The following is a 20285-nucleotide window of genomic DNA, read 5'->3' as shown; positions in this document are numbered from 1 at the left end:
GATCTTTTGCGGTTCTATACAAATTTTAACATTGTTTGTTGTAACTCTGAAAAATGCTGGTGGTATTTTGGTAGGGATTGCATTACATGTGCAGATTACCTTGGGTAATATAGACATTTAAAAAATGTTCTTCCAGGGATGCCTGGGTGGCTCAGTTGGTTAAGCAGCTGCCTTCGGCTCAGGTCATGATCCCAGCGTCCTGGGATCGAGTCCCACATCGGGCTCCTTGCTCAGCAGGGAGCCTGCTTTTCCCTCTGCCTCTGCCTGCCATTCTGTCTGCCTGTGCTCACTCTCTCTCTCCCCCCCCTGATAAATAAATAAAATCTTTTAAAAAAAATGTTCTTCCAATCTACGAGCATGGAATGCTTTTTCGTTTCTTTGTGTCCTCTTTAGTTTGCTTCATTAGTATTCTGTAGTTTTCAGATCTTTTACCTCTTTAATTATCTTACTGTTCTTGGTGCAATTGCAAATGGAATTGATTCCTTGATTTCTTTCTCTTCTCCTTCATTATTGGTGTATAGAAATGCAAAAGATTTCTGCATGTTGATTTTATACCCTGAGACTTTGATGAATTCATGTGTTAGTTTTAGCAATTTTTCAGTAGAGTCTTTTGGGTTTTCTACGTAGAGTATCATGTTGTCTGCAAATAGTGAAAGTTTGACTTCTTCCTTGCTTATTTGGATGCTATTTATTTATTTATTTGCTGTCTGATTGCTGAGGCTAAGACTTTCAGTCCTATGTTAAATAGAAATGGTGAGAGTGGACATCTTTGTCTTTTACTTGACCATAAAGGAAAGGCTCTCATTTTTTCCCTGTTGAAAATGATGTTAGCTTTAGGTCTTTTGTATGTGACCTTTATGATATTGAGGTATATTCCATCTATCCTTACTTTGTTGAGGGTTTTTAGCAAGAAAGGATACTGTATTTTGTCAGATGCTTTTTCTGCCTCTATTGACGGGATCATATGATTCTTACCCTTTCTTTTATTAATGTGGTATATCACATTGATTGATTTACAAATATTCAGCCACCCCTGCAGCCCAGGAATAAATCCCACTTGATGATGGTGAGTAATTCTTTTAATGTACTGTTTGACAGTATTTTACTGAGAATTTTTGCATCCGTGTTCATCAAAGATATTGGCCTGTAATTCCCCTTTTTAGTGGGGTCTTTGTCTGGTTTTGGAATCAAGGTAATGTTGGCATTGTGGAATGAGTTTGGGAGTTTTCCTTCCATTTCTATTTTTTTTTAAAGATTTTTATTTATTTATTTGACAGAGATCACAAGTAGGCAGGCAGAGAGAAAGGGGGGGAAGCAGGCTCCCCGCTCCCCGCTGAGCACAGAGCCTGATGTGGGCTCAATCCCAGGCCCTGAGATCATGACCTGAGCTGAAGGCAGAAGCATAAGTCATCAAGCCACCTAGGGCCACCCCCCCATTTCTATTTTTTGGGACAGTTTGAGAATAGGTATTAACTCAAAATGTCTGGTAAAATTCACCTGGGAAGCCATCTTGGCCCCGGACTTTTGTTTGTTAGATATTTGATTACTGATTCTACTTCTTTGCTATCTATAGGTCTGTTCAAACTTTCTATTTCTTCCTGTTTCAGTTTTGGTAGTTTGTAGGTTTCTAGGAATTTATCCATTTCTTCCAGGTTGCCCAGTTTGTTGGCATATATTTTTTCACAGTATTCTCTTATAATTGTTTGTATTTTTGTGGTGTTGGTTGTGATCTCTCCTCTTTTATTCGTGATTTTATCTATTCAGGTCCTTCTTTTTTTATTTTTGATAAGTCTGGCTAGGGGTTTATCAGCTTTTTTAATTCTCTCAAAGAACCAGCTCCTAGTTTTGTTGATTTATTCAACTGTTGTTTTTTTTTTTTATTTATATGTCATTTCTGCTCTAATCCTTATTATTTCCTTTCTGCTGGTTCTAGGCTTTATTTGCTGTTCTTTTTCCAACTCCTTTATATGTAAGGTTAGGGGATATGTTTGAGACTTTTCCTGATTCTTGAGGTAGGCCTATATTACTATATACTTGCCTTTGAGGGCTGCCTTTGCTGCATCCCAAAGGTTTTAGACTGTTTTGTTTTCACTTCATTTGCTTCCATGTATTTTTTTAAATTTATTTTTTGATTTCCTTGTTAACCTATTCATTCTTTAGTAGGATGTTCTTTAATCTCCATGTATTTGTGGTCTTTCCAATTTTTTTCTTGTGGTTGACTTTAAGTTTCATAGCATGACCTAAAAAAATGCACTGTATGATCTCTATCTTTTTGTACTCATTGAAGGCTAATTTATGACCCAATATATGATCTATTCTGGAGAATGTTATGTATGCATTAAAAAAGAATATGTATTCTTCTGCTTTAGGATGAAATCTCTTAAGTCCCTTTGATTCATTGTGTCATTTAAAGCCATTGTTTCCTTACTGATTTTCTGCTCAGATGATCTGTCTATTGCTGTGAGTGGGATGTTAAGGTCCCCTACTATTTTATATTGTTATTAATGAGTTTATTTATGTTTATTATTAATTGATTTATATATTTGGACACATATAATTTATATATTTATATATGCTCCCAAATTGGGGCATATATATTTATGATTGTTAGATCTTCTTGATGGATGGACCTCTTAATTATGATATAATGTCCTTTTTCGTCTCTTGTTACAGTCCTTGTTTTAAAATCTAGTTTGTCTGATATAAATAATGGCTACTCTGGCTTTCTTTTGATGTCCATTAGCGTGATAGATGGTTCTCCATCCCCTCACTTTCAATCTGCAGGTATCTTTAGGTCTAAAATGAGTCTCTTACAGGCATATAGATGAATCTTTTTCTTTTTTTTAATCCATTCTGATACCCTATGTCTTTTGATTGGGGCATTTAGTCCCTTTACATTCAGAGAGACTGTTGAAAGTTACGAATTTAGTGCCATTGTGTTACCTGTAGAGCTGGTATCTCTGGTGATAGTCTCCAGTTCTTTCTAGTCTTTGTTGCTTTTGGTATTTTTTCCTCCACTCAAAGAGCCCCCCTTAAAATTTCTTGCAGGGTTGGCTTAGTAGTCACAAATCCCTTTAGTTTTTGTTTGTCTGGGAAACTCTATCTCTTTTTCTATTCTGAATGACAGCCTTGATGGATAAAGAACTCTTGACTGAATATTTTCCCCATTCAGCATATTGAATATTTCCTGCCACTACTTTCTGGCCTGCTAAGTTTCTCTGGACAGATCTGCTGTGAACCTGATCTGTCTTGCCTTGTAGGTTAAGGACCCCCCCCCCCCCACTGCTTTCAGGATGCTCTCCTTTTCTGTATATTTTGAGAATTGGATTATGATAGGCCTTGGCAATCGTTAGCTTTTGTTGAATTTAATGGGGGGTTCTCTATGTTTCTTGGATTTCGCTCTCTGTGTTCTTCCCCAGATTAGGGAAGTTTTCAGCTTTAATTCGTTGAAAGAAATCTTCTACCCTCTTTTCTCTCTCTTCATCTTCAAGGACTCCTATGATATGTAATTATGTTTTAATATGTCACCGAGTTCCCTAAGTTTACCTTCATGTTCTATTACCTTTCTTTTCCTTTACTTTTCAGCTTCATTATTTTCCATAATTTTATCTTCTCTATCACTGGTTTGCTCCTCTGCTTTGCCCATCCTCATTTTCATGGACTCCACTTGGGATTGCATCTCAGTTATAGTATCTTCAGTTTTGGTGTGACTAGATTTTAGTCCTTTTATCTCTGCAGTAATGGATTCTCTAATATCTTCTGGACTTTTTTCAAGCACAACTAGTATACTTACAATCACTGTTTTAAATTCTACTTCAGACATTTTTCTTACATCTGTATTGGTTAAATCCATGGATGTGAGTTCTACCTCTGTTCTTTCCTTTGAGGTGAATTTCTCCATTTTGTCATTTTGTCCAGAAAAGAAAAAAAGAGAAACAACAACAACAACAACAAACAAACAAAACAAAAACACAAAGAACCCCCAAAACAAAATAACTAGATCCTGGATGTATTTTGGTCTGCTTGTTAAAAGAATCTAGTTCCCCAAATTAAAAATAAATAAATAAATAAATAAAATAAAATGAAAGTAAACAAAAAAATATACATATAGTATATATAAATAAAAATTAAAAAATAATAAAATATTTTAAAAAGGAATTGAAAACATAAAATAAATGAAAAACAACAATAATAAAAAATAAAGAATAAAAATAAAAAGGAAGCTAGATCCTATTTCTCCTAGCGTTGAAACTTTGCAGGATTCTATAATTAGTGTACTTAGTGCCAGTGATTTGTTTTTGCTGGTCTTCTGGGGGAGGGTTCTGTTGTGCAGATTCTCAGGTGGACTTGCCCTGATGGAAATGAACCTCCAAGGCGCAGGGGGGCGGGGCTTGGTATCAATAGCACTGTCCTCCACTAGGTGGTGCTGTTTTGCTCCCTGAAGGCTTTCAATGCTGATGGGCTGGATGAATATGATGGTGCTCTGCTCTCTAGCTTCTGAGCTGAAAGTTCATGCCCTGCATTCTTCAGTGAGCTGTCACAGAAGAACTGTCAGTTGTTCATGTGACCCCAGTTTCCATCAGAACCTTGCTTTTGCCTGGCCTATGTCTGAGGTTTTTGTTTTGTTTTGTTTTAATCTGAGGTGTGTGACTGAGTTTCAGAACTCTAAATTTTAGGTACTCCTGTGGCACACACTTGCACTATTCCTCCAGGAGGGTCTCACCAAGCTTTTGCTCTTTGCTGGCTAGTCTCAGGAAAGCAGTCGTTTGACCACATAGCAGTTTGTACTTTATGGAAAAATACAGCAGAAAGCCAGCACCAAGACAGACAGCTCTCAGCTGAGTTTCCTATTCCTATGCTTGGGAACAGTGCAGCACTTAGGCTCTTCCTGTTCTTTTTGTGACCCCGGGATCCTCAGACCATGCTATCTCACCTGGTATTCACACCTGCTGTTCCACCTGCTTTAGCACCTGAGCATCTTTAAGCCAGGCATGTCCCCCATTGGTAGCAGGCTTCTGAAAGCTCAGATTTTGCACTCTGCTGCTTATACTACTGTGTGGTATCCTCCATAAGTGGCCTCCCTCACTGCTGCTATATCCACAGCTGTATCAACCCCAAGTCAACTTCTGCACCACCTGCCTTTCAAAAGGTGGTCGCTTTTCTATTTATAGACTTGCAGTTTTTGTTCTCTCAGACTTCCCATTGATTTCTTGGCTGTTCAGAATGATTTGATAACTATCTAGCTGTGTTCCAGGTGCTAGACAAACTTAGGGTCCCTTTACTCCTCCACCATCTTAACTCCTCCCTAATGAGAACAGAATTTTAAAAATATTTTGTGGTGCACAAATAATATGCTTTTAAAAAGTGATTAGTGGGCAGACTTTAAGATGTTTTTCTCTGTTTAAGAAAAAACTTACTAAATTTATCTTAAACCTATTCCAATGGTTCTGTCAAACTGTAAAAGTTGGAAGTTGGCATTAAACTATGATTCATGTTGTTAAAAAAGGTGGTAGAAGTATATGGTACAGATTCCTTAGACCTTTTGTTTTTGTTTTTTTTAAAGATTTATTTATTTATTTGAGAGAGAGAGAGAGTGCGCAAGTGGGGAGGAGCAGAGGGAGAGGAACAGGCTGACTCTGCACTGAGCCCAGAGCCCGACTTGGGGTTTGATCCCATGACCCTGAGATCATCACTGAGTGGAAACCAAGAGTTAGATGCCCAACTCACTGAGCCACCCAGGTGCCCCTTCCTGAGACTTTTAAATAAGGTGTTTTGTTTAATCAAGCAAGGTTAAGGATTTTATAAATTTATTTTATGCAGGATGTCTTTGGTTCAAATTTCAGGGGCTAAGATTATGTTGTTGGAAGCTTTATGTAACTCACAATGCTCTTTGCTATTTTATTAATTTGGACATAACATTCTCTGACTCTATATTGATTCCTAATTTAAGCATCACAACTTTAATCATTGGGTCTTTGTAGAGGATCTTTTAATCATTGGGTCTGTATATAAATATATTCTACATGAAGATATAGTAAAAATAGCTATTCTTTTATATTCTACTTATAGTAATATCATGTATGGATATGATTTAATATGAAACAATGTATAGTGATATAAAAACAAGGTATTTGACATCTGAAAGATTGTGTTTGTTTATCATTTTGCCATTTACTATGTAAGTCATTTGAATTTGCTGAATTTCTCTAAAATGAAGATAATAAAATCAAGCTCATGTGGAGAATAAATGAAATTATGTATATTAAAATATCAGTTAATGCCTGAAAAGTGATAGAAGCTCAATACAGGTTCTTTTTTTAATGTTGAAGTTTAAATAAATATCTTATTTTTTGTTGGGACCTATGAGTTCCTGGCAAGGAATTTTACATTTAGAATTTTTATTTAAAAAATAACATAGAGGAACTAAAGAGGCATAATCTAGATAATCTAGAATTATGCAGATTTAGTGCCCAGGCTAGCATTTGTGTTTATAATTATGTTCACGCTAAATGAAGGTCAAATCACATTGTGACACTGTGTAAGAGTAAGGAATTCACAATATAAATATTCTGTGTTGAAGATATAGTGGAAGAAAATTTTTTTATTTAAAATTTTTTTCATTATGTTATGTTAGTCACCCACACACTCTCGGACTCTGTGTATGGAATGGACTGGTATTTCTGATTGGGTATCTTGACAGAGGCATATGTTCCATCCACATCATTAGTTTTTGAAGTAGTGTTCCATGATTCATTGTTTGCATATAACACCCAGTGCTCCTCCATGCAATATGTTCCTTCCTTAATACCCATCACCGGGCTAACCCATCCCCCAGTCCCCTTTCTTCTAAAACCCTCAGTTTGTTTCCTGGAGTCATAGTTTCTGATGGTTGATCTCCACTCTGATTTTCCCCTGTCATTTTTACCTTCCAACTCCTAATGTCCTCCATGCTATTCCTTATATTCCACAAATAGGTGAAACAGTATGATAATTGTCTTTCTCTGCTTGACTTATTTCACTTAGCATAATCTCCTGAGGTAGTGGAAGAAGCTATAAGAAAAGTTTATTTAAACTCAACCAATTTTAAAAATGCTGTATTTTGATTCTTTAAAAATAATCTGATGACAAAATTAGCAAGAATTGAAAACGAACATCAAATATTATTTTCTCATTTTCAATCTCCATTAATAATCAGATAACTGGGGCGCCTGGGTGGCTCAGTGGGTTAAGCCACTTCCTTTGGCTCAGGTCATGGTCTCAGGGTCCTGGGATCGAGCCCCATGTTGGGCTCTCTGCTTGGCAGAGAGCCTGCTTCCCCCTCTATCTCTGCCTTCTTGTGATCTCTCTTTGTCAAATAAATTAAAAAAAAATCATATAACCACTTAACATATTTAATAAAACAAAATGATAACTTTAATCAAATAAGACATATTTACAGTTTTAACTGATTATTAAAACTTCATTTGTATTACTTTGTATAATTTACATACATAAGTATTTTGAAAATTGTTAATATAACTTTGCCTTTTTGAAAGCATTATTCTGCTTAAGAGTAGATTGAAATTTGTTACAGAAGGATTATAAAGAAAAAGAATTAGGTAATAATTAGCTGCTACTCTTAAAGAAAATATAATTTTGCTTCAGAACAGTAGCAGTGTGGACAATAGTGCCTTAAGAAAGGACATCTGAATTTCTCTAACTCCTTTTTTAGGATGCTATCTGTGAGACCATGACATTTTATAAAAGGGAGGTCCCATGAAAAAGGAGAGAGGGAAGCTTACTTTTTTCCTGCAGAAGAAAGAGCGAGGTAGGAAAACAAGAGAAGCAACATGAATTCTTCTTCTTCTTTTTTTTTTTTTTTTGCCTTAATCAGAAAATCATTTTTTATTGTTGACATATAATGTATTATTTGCCCCAGGGGTATAGGTCTGTGAATCATCAGGCTTACACATTTCACAGTACTCACCATAGCACATATGCTCCCCAATGTCCATAACCAAGCCCCCCATCCCTACCCCCCAACCCCCAGCAACCCTCAGTTTGTTTCATATGATTAAGAGTCTCTTAGGGTTCATCTCCCTCCCAATCCCATCTTATTTTATTTTTTTCCTTCCCTACCCCCAAGCCCCCCACCCTGCCTCTCAAATTCCTCATATCAGAGAGATCATATGATAATTGTCTTTCTTTGATTCACTTATTTTGCTCAGCTTAATACCCTCTAGTTCCATCCACATTGTTGCAAATGGCAAGATTTCATTTCTTTTACTGGCTGCATAATATTCCAGTGTGTGTGTGTGTGTGTGTGTGTGTGTGTACCATGTCTTCTTTATCCATTCATCTGTTGATGGACATCTAGGTTCTTTCCGTAGTTTGGCTATTGTGGACATGGCTGCTATAAACATTTGAGTGCATGTACCCCTTCGGATCCCTACATTTGTATCTTTAGCATAAATACCCAGTACTGTGATTGCTGAGTCATAGGGTAGCTCTACTTTCAATTTTTTGAGGAACCTCCATGCTGTTTTCCAGAGTGGTTGCACCAGCTTGCATTCCCACCAGCAGTGTAGGAGGGTTCCCCTTTCTCCGCATCCTTGCCAACATCTGTCGTTTCCTGACTTGTTAATTTTAGCTATTCTGACTGGTGTGAGGTGGTAACTCACTGTGGTTTTGATTTGTATTTCCTTGATGCCGAGTGATGTGGAGCACTTTTTCATGTGTCTGAGCAGCATGCATTCTAATTTCTAAAGTCAGAAAGGGAAGTCATTTAAATAAATAAGGGCAACTTAGTGGGTCAGAAGTGGGAGAGGTGTTTGTCTTCAATGGCACTTCATAGCAACAAGGGACAGCCAAATCTAAATAGACTTGCTGGCAGAGTCTGGTCAGGCAGGTGGATGTGCTGGGACTTTGTTTCCCACACACTCTCGGACTCTGTGTATGGAATGGACTGGTATTTCTGATTGGGTATCTTGACAGAGGCATCAGTGTCAGCCATGGTGAGGCAAGGTGACTTTGTAAAGAGCACTGTGGAACAGACAACTTAGTATGTGACCAGGAGTGAACTAAGTTAAAGTCCAATGTCAGGAGGCTATGGAAGTAGCTAAGGTCAGCCAGGGCATTTGTCTGGAATTTGTCCAAGTCTAGAGAGAGAACAGAATGCCAGTCGCAAACCTGGCAGCATGTCAGCAGGATGTCCAGTCACCGGAAAAGGTTGAAGAAAATACAGGGGCCCTGTGTGAATAAGAGGACTACGCTCCCATAATCAATGCCAAAATATCATGTACACTTTTCCTCTGATAAATCCAGACATGGCAGTAAAGAGAAGATTGGGGGTAGAGGAGAGAAGAGAGGCTATCTGACTGATGAGCATTTTTATCCGTGAGAGATGGTATAGTACCTGAAAGGACTGTCTGACTCATTGGATCATATGAAGCTTTAAACTGGATTGGGCTTCTAGTTACCTTTTCTCCGCTGACCAGAGGTTGGTCACGTGATGTTGGTGGATCTTATGTGGAAGATCAATCTCACAAAATGAGTGAATTACTCTTTTCTAAGAACATGAGCATTGTAGTATGAGTTAAACATGTAACCGTGATATAATTGCCATCACAAATAGACATGGAGAGTATTGACAAACAAAGATGTTTGTGACAGACCTGGTCCCAGATGCTCCCTGGGGGAACCCCTTTAAAAAGATGGACCTCTGCCCTAAATATGCAATGGAACCACAATAGTATATTCCAAGGTGCAAACACGTGATTGTGGACATTGTAATATGAACTTCAATCTCCCAGCAAGTAGGAAGCCCACAGGTAATTAACTCATCTTTCCCAACTCCTGTTATCTGCTGGATCATTCCCAAGGTCCTTCAGAGCCTCTGTTAGGTGTTCTGATCATTACCATCTCCTTAAAGAGAAAAGTCCCTTTTCTTGCTAGAAGGCTGGCAAGAATGCTTCTTATCTTCCATATAATTCACAGAGGGTTATTATTATTAATTAGCAATTATCAGTAATTTTAAGTGTTGTGCTTTCAAATATCTTACAGATTAATTTATTAAAATATGGTAAAATATCAGTTTCATTTAAACTGATGTTATTATTGGTGTTTTAAAATTTGAACTGAATTTAGTTTACCTATATTATAAGAGTGCTTCCCTTCTCTTCATGTACAGTTAATTAGCCTTTAGATTATTGCCGGCTGCATAGTATTATATTTCAGTTCCCATTCTTAAATCCGTAGATCAGAAATTTTGCTGTTCTGTTCTATCCAGGAGAGTGTCCGTGTTTACCTGCTAACCTCTGGCTTTCCCATGCAAAGTTTAGCTCAAACTGATATTTGTTGATGTGACAAAAGGAAAGCAAGTACAGTGCTAACATGTGTTTTCTACTAAAAAAGGTATATCTGGGCATTAGAGAAAAAAATTTAAGAGCCATCCATATTCTGACGCATGGAAATGATATGTTGTTAGGGGGGTGGTCTTCATCATTTAAGTAAGTAGTAGAGGTTAACTTATCTGACTTCCACATTATATTGATCCTTTTTCTCCCGGGAAGAACTGCATTGATTTTTAGTGGTTGCTGGTCTCGAGGTGGGGAGCCTGTGGAGAGGAAGAGAGGGTGAATGAAAATGAGACCATAAGGACTAAATAACTAATTACCGCATGCATGGGGCTGACAAGCTGTATGATACACACATCTTTGTTCATAACCAAAGTGCTTCATTTATAATGGAGATTACGCTAAGAACAAAATGAAGTTGTCTAAAGGAAAATGATGTCTCATGAGTCTTTATACTGGTTTGGCCACAAGTTTATAATGTGACCAGCACTTAATAGTGAACCGCAGGACTGCATTATCCTTTAACAGATGCCACTCATGTGCAATCCAAACAGGTCAATTACCAGCAAATCTCTGGTGATCTCAGTACACCAAGAAAGAGCCAAAGAAAATGTCCAGATGCATAGACACGTGAGAGCTTAAAGAGGGTACAAACCAATTTACAGAAATGGAAGTTAACCCTTAGAGGAATAAAAACAGCCTACTACATATTCATTTCTATCTTATTAAATATTTATGCAGGATGTGAGCTTGTCACTTGAAGCAAAATTTTACAAACCAATAAGTGCACATATTTAAAATTCCCTTTTCCTATAAGAAATGGTATATTCTTAAGAGAGAGGGAGGGAGGGAATAAAAGGTATACTACATATTAGAGTTCACCCCTTCTCTTTATATTCATTGTTATTGGCAACTGTGGTTAAGTTAGCACTACAAGTTTCTGGACAAGCCAAACAATCCTGTAGTAAACACAGTAAGAGTCTATTCATCTCTCATAAATGCGTATGTCTAACTCTCATTAATATTAATGCCCTTGCATACAAGCATTGAGGCGATAATAGACTTCCATTAAAATCCATTTGTATTCATGAGTTTTTTTAAAAGGTTACTCTTCAATCATTTCTTCTAAAAATGTGAGTCAATGATCTTCTTCACTTTGAAGATATTTCAAATATAGCTGACTAAATACAATAAAGAACCCAATTAAAGTTTATTTGCAACAAATTTCCATGGAAAACTTGACAGTAAACGACTCTGTTTTTTCTCCCTAAAATCACTTTCATTTTATTAATTTGTATATAGTACATTAACCAGAAGGCATCAGATGATTCTTGTTTCCTGCTTCTGTTAGTCTTTGTAATCTGAATTTGATGAATTGACAGCTGGCAATCTGCCCGTAACTAAGTCCATAAACTAAACTCCTTATACTGGTAAAGTCAACTCAAGCCAGATAATTCCATGTTGTTAGTTGTAGAATATGTCTCAGTATTCTGAAATTCATATAGGAGTGATAGAACTCCTATCAAAGGCTAGGAACCTTTGATAAGTGTCATTTCAGAAAGTAAACATTCTATTTGTTAAGAATTTTTCTTTGGTGTGTTCACAACTGATTCCATAGCAACATTAGTAATGAACAAGAGGTCATAAGAAGAAGAGTCAGTGGAAACGGACAGTTTGTATTTTCACGCCGTCATTGAGGAGGAGCAAGGCAGTGGGATGGAGGAAGAGGGATGGTGGCTAAGTTCATTCTTATAGTCCCTGTGATAGATTTCTTCTGGATTTTTCTTATTAAAGTAATACTTTATGTTTTTAGAGAACAGCCCACCATACTTTCAGAACCCAAGTTAAAAGGCAGTTCAAACGTTCTGAAAGCAAAACACAGTAAATGAAAGAGGCAGTCCATTTCTCAGTAATTCTTCCTCATGAAATAACTAAACTGAGCCATTTAATTCATGGAGATATTAATGTGTTTATCCCTTGGGCAGGCACATGGCTGAGCCTTGATTAGGGAAACAAGTGTAAGTGAGATAGTCTGAGTCCCCAGAGATTCATAATCTCCATAAACCATAGTAGCAGAGAACTTACCCAGACTGCACCAAACTGTAAGGTATGTTCCCTGCAACTACAGTTTATAGCTCAAGATAGGTGGCGCTGGTGAGGCTAACCCAGCTGGAGGAGCAGCAGAACAGAATTAAATATATATCATACATAAAGGAGCTACACATCTGGAGCAGGAAGCAAGGATATGGTGAACACAGTTCTAGGAAAGTAAACACATGTATAATAATACAAATTATCATATGTTATCAATTATAATTATCAAATAATTATATATAGTGACATATATATAGTGACAAATATTTTTGGACCAATTTGCTTTATACACATGCACACACTAAGGTTCATTGCGCTCAGTATTAAATATTTAAATACGCACATGAAAATTCACTGCGATACACAGAATACTTAGTGACACTAAATTAAAGATCGATAAAATTGGAGGCTGAATGTATTAGAGTAAATGGAACAAATGCATGAAGGAAAGTCTTGACTATAGCTTCAATCTCTGTTATCTTTTGGATTTTACATGACTTTTGTTAAATCTCTTGTCAAGATATGACAGTGATAATGAGTAGTAGCAAGACCAGATATTTCCATTGATGTGTGTCTTTACTCATATACTTTCATTGAGTGACCTACTGTTTGCCAGGTGCTGGGCTAGAAGATCAGATAATGGAATGAAAAACATACAGATCCCAGATTATGTTGCAGATGAGAGGGGAAAAAATCTAAGCCCAGATGAATGTAATAGGTAAATACACAAGTAGGAGGATGTATAGGGTGCCACATGAGCAGGTTGGGAGGGGGATAGTGATGGTTTCAAGGTGGCTAGCAAGGAGCTTGGAATTTTTCTCTTTTGGTGTGTCTCATTAGGAAAATTTATTGTATTTTGTCTGCTCAGGATCTGTTCACCCTTCTTTTGATAAGTGCTCCTCGTGTCTCGGGGAAGGGGCTATTATAACCTTAATCCATGTGGCCTGGCAAGCTGAGACCACTTCTGGTTCTGAAGAAGGCATGTTAACCAAGTCTGCTTTTTTTCCCTTGTTTGTTTTGGTTTTTGTTTTCCTGGCCACCGTGGTCCAGCACGTGAACCAAACCAGCCCAAAGAGACTAAATTGCTGGCCTTCAGTTGCAGCTATTGGGGAAAAGTTGTCTTTTCTGCTGGGACTGCAGAGAAGAATTTCCAGCCTGTAGCAGCTGACAGCTATCTTGCTACAAGGTGGGAACAACCTGGGAATAAAGAATGACATTAGAGAGCAAAAGAGAACAGAGAGAAAGGGTCAGGCTAACAGTGTCCTGATGATAACATTATTTGAGTTGTTGGATATAATGAGCCTGAATCAAAAATGATTCCTAACACTTCTCATTTATGGGTGCCAGAACATTCACTTTATTGCTTAAGCTAATATGAGGTGACTTGTTTTTTTACTTGCAACAAAAATAGTCCCCCATTAAGGGCAGAGGGTAGATTTGAACCATAATTTCTATGTTAATTACAAAATATCTGTTAATGAATGATTGGATGACAAATAGAAATAGAACGTGATTTGACCCTCAGCATAACTAGGTCTGTAGAGCAGAGTGGTACTTTTATGGCAAATTTATTTTTTATGTATACATATTTACCTAAACACGTTTGTGTATATATTTATGGCATGACTGAAAAACTAAAAACATTAGGAATGACTGGGTGGCTCAGTCAGTCAAGCAACTAGCTCTTAATTTCAGCTCAGGTCATGATCTCACGTTCCTGAGACTGAGCCCTGCATTCCCACACTCAGCAGGAAGCTTGCTTCTCTCCCTGTCCCTCGGTTCCTCCCTGCATACTCACCTGTGCACACATGCTTTCTCTCTCTCTCTCTCTCAAATAAATATTTTTAAAAAACATAAAAACATTCATGTCGAATGAAAAAAAAAAACCTATGACATGAGTTAACATCTCATTTATACATCCATTAACAAAGGTAATAATTTATTCAAGCAATATTTTTCCTTTATTAAAGAATTGAATACCTATGTGTAAATAATAACATTTTGAATTTCCCATATCTTGCACTTCAAACTGTCAAGCACTCAGTTATGGTAAGAAGTATCTGGCATTAATACTTGTAGTCAAGATCTGAAAGTGCTTTTACATTTCTAGATAATAATTTACTTGGATCATTTATTACTTTAATTTGGAAAATAGGAATTTAAAGAGCATTTATTATGTACATATACAGTTTAAAGAATAATTTCATTAAACTTGGAGAATAGGAATTTAAAGAGTATTTATTATGTACATATACAGTTTAAAGAATAATGCCATTAAACACCCATGTGCACAGTATCCAGCTAATAAATGATACATTTCCAGAACTTAAGGAGCCCCCGTGTGTAAGTATGTAATCACATCCCTTTCTCTTCCCCTCAAGGTAGGTCCACTCTGAATTTTGTTTATTAGTCCTTTTCTTTTCTTTTGGGTTTTACCACAAAAATATGTATACATTATTTGGTTTAATCTAGTTGTGTGCTTTATAAATAGAATCGTACAGTATTTAGTCCTTTGTGTCTTGATCTTGTACTTGACATTTGAAAATTATTTTTTGTTTGAGTATAGTTGACATATAATGTTACATTAGTTTCAAGTGTGGTATAGTGATTCAGCTTCTCTGTAGGTTATGCCATGCTCACCATCAGTGTAGCAACTGTGTCACCATACAATGCTTTTACAGTATCATTGACTAATTCTGTATCCTGTGGCTTTTCTTCCAATGGTTTATTCATTCCGTAACTGGAAGCCTGGGTCTCTCACTTCCTTTCACTCATTTTGTCCATCCTCCCACTCCTCTTCCATCTGGCAGCATCAGTTTGTTCTCTTCATTTATAGTTGACATTATAGTTTTGTTGATACACTTAGGGATAATTTATTTGTTTCTGTTACTGTATAGAATTACACTCTGAGTATACCATACTATATTTATTCATTCTATGGTTGATGGACATATGTGCTGTTTGTAGATTTTTATTGTCATGACTCGAACTGTCTCTCACGCAGGCGCACCAGGGGACATGATGTGATTGTGTTATGTACTGAGGAATGTGAACTGATAAGTTACAGGGCATGCACATGTTCGACTTTGCCAAGTTAAGGCCAAAATGTTTTCTGGGGTGATTGTACCAATTTGCACTCCACTGACAGAGATTTTAATTTGGCAAACGTGGTAAGTGTGAAATGTTTGTGAGTTTAATTAGCATTTACTCTATTATTGTTTTTTCTTTTTTTTAGCATTTACTCTATTATTAATGAAGTTGAACACTTCCTATTCTGTAAAATGCCTCTGTGTGTTCAATATGTAGCTTTCTTTTTATTTTCCATAAGGAAAATAAATATATTTTCCATTTATTAACATTTAATAAATTTTTAATGAACAGTACCTTTTAATTTTAATATAGGTGAATTTATCAATTTTTTCAACTTTCTGCATTTCAGTGAAGAAATTCTTCCTTACTCTTTGATTCTAAAAACAATTCTTATCATCATATGTACACCTGAAACTAATATAACACTGTATGTTAATTATAATGGAATTAAAATAAAAAACAATAACAATATTCTTGAATATCACTTTTAGAAAGTTTTATAATTTTGCTTTACTCACTTAGGTTTTATTATCTGGAATAGTTTTTGCATACTATATAAAAAATAGAAGTACAACCCTTGCGGCAAATAAAACATTACATGTTAATAGAAATAATAATAAAAAAATAGAGGTTCAAAAAATGGGTAATTGTCATTGCTCCACTTACTGACAAGACCTTATTTTCCCCAACCAGTCCCTGTTAATTGCTCTGTCACTAAAGAAGCTTTCACATTTGTATGTATCTGTTCTGTGGCTCTCTATTCTGTTTCACTGGTTAAATCATACTAATTATTTTAGATTTATAATAGTACTTTTTTTTTATTTAGAAGGGAGTAGGGCCACAGGGAGAGGGGGAGAGAGAATCATAAGTAGGCTCTAGGCCCAGTGCAGAACCTGATGCAGGGCTTGATCTCATGCCCCTGAGATCATGATGTGAGCCAAAATCAAGGGCCGAATGCTTAACTGACTGAGCCACACAGGTGCTCCAAGATTTATAATTCTTGATGCCTGGTTTGAATTGAATTGACATCTTTACAATTTTGAATATTCCTATTATGACAGATAGTTTATTTAGCTCTTTTAAAAATGCTTTCACTAACATTTTATAATTTTCTTTTAAAGAGTTCATACATATTTTGTTATTTATTTTAATAACTTAAACATTTTAAACTTTTTAAAAAGTGTTCATTTTAAACTGATTTTTGGTGATGTCTGTAAATTAAATAGACTTTTGTGTATTGGTTCTATAGGCAGGGGTTTTGCTAAACTCTTATTAATTTTAATTGGTAGATTATTTAGATTTTCTATGTAGAAATCTCACATTTTCTACAGAACATTTTTTATGCTTTACCTATCATTGAGTATCATGTTTGTTGTATAATTGCGGGGTTGGGAGAAGGCATATGCCCTTCATCAGTTTAAGAATTTCATTTCAATTTTTAGCTTTCTGTGCAATTTCCATGTTTTGCTTTTTAAAGAACAATTGGATACTCAATTCTTTAATCTCTATTCTCTTATTTAGGTGATCGTGTTTTTTCCCCCCTATATTTGACCAGTATAGTGAATTACCTTAATAAGTTTTCGAATTTTTTAGAACGATTTAATTATTTATTTGAGAGAGAAAGTGAGTGGAGTAGGTAGGGGTAGAAGGAGAGGGAGAGAGAGACTGCCAGGCAGACTCCCTGCTGAGTGCAGAGCCCGCCTTGGGGTTCCATTCTATAACCTTGAAATCATTACCTGAGCTGAAACCAGGAGTTGGGCACTTAACCGCCTGAGGCACCCAGGTACCCTCAGTTTTCTAATTTTTATCTTATTTAGCCTTTGAGCTATCTAATAATAGAAATTGTCAGGTTTTTTGTTTCTTCTTGAGTCAATTTTAGCTTTTTTGTTTGTTTAAATTATAAGGTATACAAAGGAAATCTCATGAAGAAAATAGGCAACACATTTTAAAGCTTTGATCTGGTGATAAGGATATGTTTAAAAGATATGATTGAAAGAATTTTAATGAAGTTTTATAGTGAGAACTACAGGTCATCAATAATAAAACATCTAATTTGGAAATAAAATGATGGTAACACAGATATTTTAAGCTGAACTGGGTTAAGAAGCAAGGACACTTGAAACCTAGAAAGAAAAGGACAAAAAAACCCCACAAAATTTTGGTCAGAGAATGTTTAAGTTACTTTTCAGTAAATAGAATGGCTAAGGGGCACCTGGATGGCTCAATAGGTTGACCATCTGCCTTTGGCTCAGGTCATGATCTCAGGGTCCTGGGATTGAGTCCCACATCTGGCTCTCTCCTTAGTAGGGAGCCTGCTTACCCTCTTTCTCTGCCTGTCTCTCTGCCTACTTGCGATCTTTCTCATTCTGTGAAATAAATAAATAAAGTCTTTAAAAAAATGGAATGGCTAAAATACTAAATTCTTATTTTGTTTGTTTTATACATAAGGAATTAGAAACAGTGAGTGAGGGGCCTATTGATGTGATTTTTAGATGGTACAAGTCCCATTGAAATCAGCTTCTTATAGGACTCACTCAGCTATCCAGGTATTTTACCTCAAAAGAAATTTTTTTTTCCCAACAAAGACTTCTGAATTGGTCTCACATAAATGTGTCGGAGTACTATTGCTACCAATAATAATGTAGTTAACTGAGAGCATTCAATATGGCAATAGGCTCTTACAAATTATTGTAAAATATCAATGTTTTTCATTTTTTAAATAATTTTTTAAAAGATTTTATTTATTTGTCAGAGAGAAAGAGTGAGTGAACACAAGCAGGGAGAGCGTCAGGTAGGCTGAGAAGCAGGCTCCCCACTGAGCTGGGAACCCAGTGTGGGACTTGTTCCCAGGACCCTAAGATCATGACCTGAGCTGAAGGCAGCTGCTTAACTGACTGAGCCATGCAGGCATCCCTATTTTTCATTTTTTTTACTTTACATGCTTTTCTTCATTGAAATCACTTCCAGTTAACTGAGAATAAATAATCTCTTGGCTTGACAATATGGAAGACATAATGAATGGGGCTTTACAAAGTCCCTCTCTCCCTTGCCATTTTCTTTTTCAAGGCTTTGGTTGGTTCAGATGTGCTTGTTACTGCTTTAGGTAGTAGAAACTTAGTAAGATATACAATTGCATCAAAAAGAGTAAAATCCAGGTGGCCAACAGACACATGAAAAGTGCTCATCATTACTCAGCATCAGGGAAATACAAATCAAAATCACAGTGAGATATCACCTCACACCAGTCAGAATGGCCAGAATTAACCAGTCAGGAAACAAACGGGTATTGGCAAGGATGCAGAGAAAGGGGAACCCTCCTACATTGTTGGTGCAAATGCACGCTGGTGTGGCCACTCTGGAAAACAGTATGGCGGTTCCTCAAAAAGTTGAAAATAGAGCCACGCTATGACCCAGCAATTGCAGTACTGGGTATTTATGCTAAAGATACAAATGTAGGGATCCGAAGGGGCACGTGTACCCAAATGTTTATAGCAGCCGTGTCCACAATAGCGAAACTATGGAAAGAGCCTAGATGTCGATCAACAAATAGATGGATAAGGAAGATATGGTACACACACACACACACACACACACACACACACAGGAATACTATGCAGCCATTAAAAGAAACAAAATTTTGCCATTTGCAACAATGTGGATGGAACTAGAGAGTATTAAGCTGAGCAAAATATGTCAATCAGAGAAAGACAATTATCATATTAACTCTCTGATATGAGGAATTTGAGAGGCAGGGTGGGGGGTTGTGGGGGAAGGGAGGGAAAAATGAAACAAGATGGGACCAGGGAGGAAGACAAACCATAAGAGACTTTTAACGTCAGGAAACAAACTGAGGGTTGCTGGAGGGGAGGGGGGTAGGAGGGATTGAATGGCTGGGTGATGGACACTAGAGAGGGTATGTACTATGGTGAGTGCTGTGAATTGTGTAAGACTGATGATTCACAGATGTGTACCCCTGAAACAAATAATACATTGTATGCTAATAAAAAGAAAAGGAATCAAATTGTTAGGAATAAATTTGACCAAGGAGGTGAAAGACCTATGCACTGGAAACTATAAAATATTGATGAAAGAAATTGAAGACACAAACAAATGAAAGAGATACCATGTTCATGGATTAGAATAGGTAGTATTGTTGAAGTCCATATCACTCAAAGCAAACTATAGATTCAATGCAATCTCTGTCAAAAAACCAATGGGATTTTTCACAGAAATAGAACAAACAAACTTAAAATTTATATGGAAGAACAAAAGACCCTCCGGTAATTAAAGCAGTCTTTGGGGGTCGGGGAAACAAGAAAAAACCCAAAACCAAAAACCAAAAAACAAAGCTGGAGGCAACAGACTTCCTGATTTCACACTATATTACAAATCTATAGTAATCAAAACAGTATGGTATTGGTACAAGAGCAGACACACCAATCAATGGAACAGAATTAAGAGCTCAGAAATAAACCCACACTTATATAATAAATTAACCTAGGAGGCAAGAATTAACAATGGGAAAAAACAATCTCTTCAATAAATGATATTTGGAAAACTGGACAGCCGTAAGCAAAAAGATGAAACTACATTACTATTTTATACCATACATGAACATTAACTCCAAATATATGAAAGACTCAAATGTAAGACCTGAAACCACAAAATTCCAAGGGGGGAAAACATAGGAGGTAAGCTCCTTGACATCAGCCTTGGAGATGATTTTTTAACCAGATTCCAAAAACAAGACAGGGGCTGCCTGGGTGG

The sequence above is a fragment of the Mustela putorius genome, unplaced genomic scaffold (assembly GCF_011764305.1).
Source record: "Mustela putorius furo isolate JIRA1106 unplaced genomic scaffold, ASM1176430v1.1 tig00000508_pilon_pilon_pilon, whole genome shotgun sequence".
In the NCBI taxonomy this organism is placed as follows: Eukaryota; Metazoa; Chordata; class Mammalia; order Carnivora; family Mustelidae; genus Mustela; species Mustela putorius.
This window is presented reverse-complemented; position numbering follows the sequence as displayed.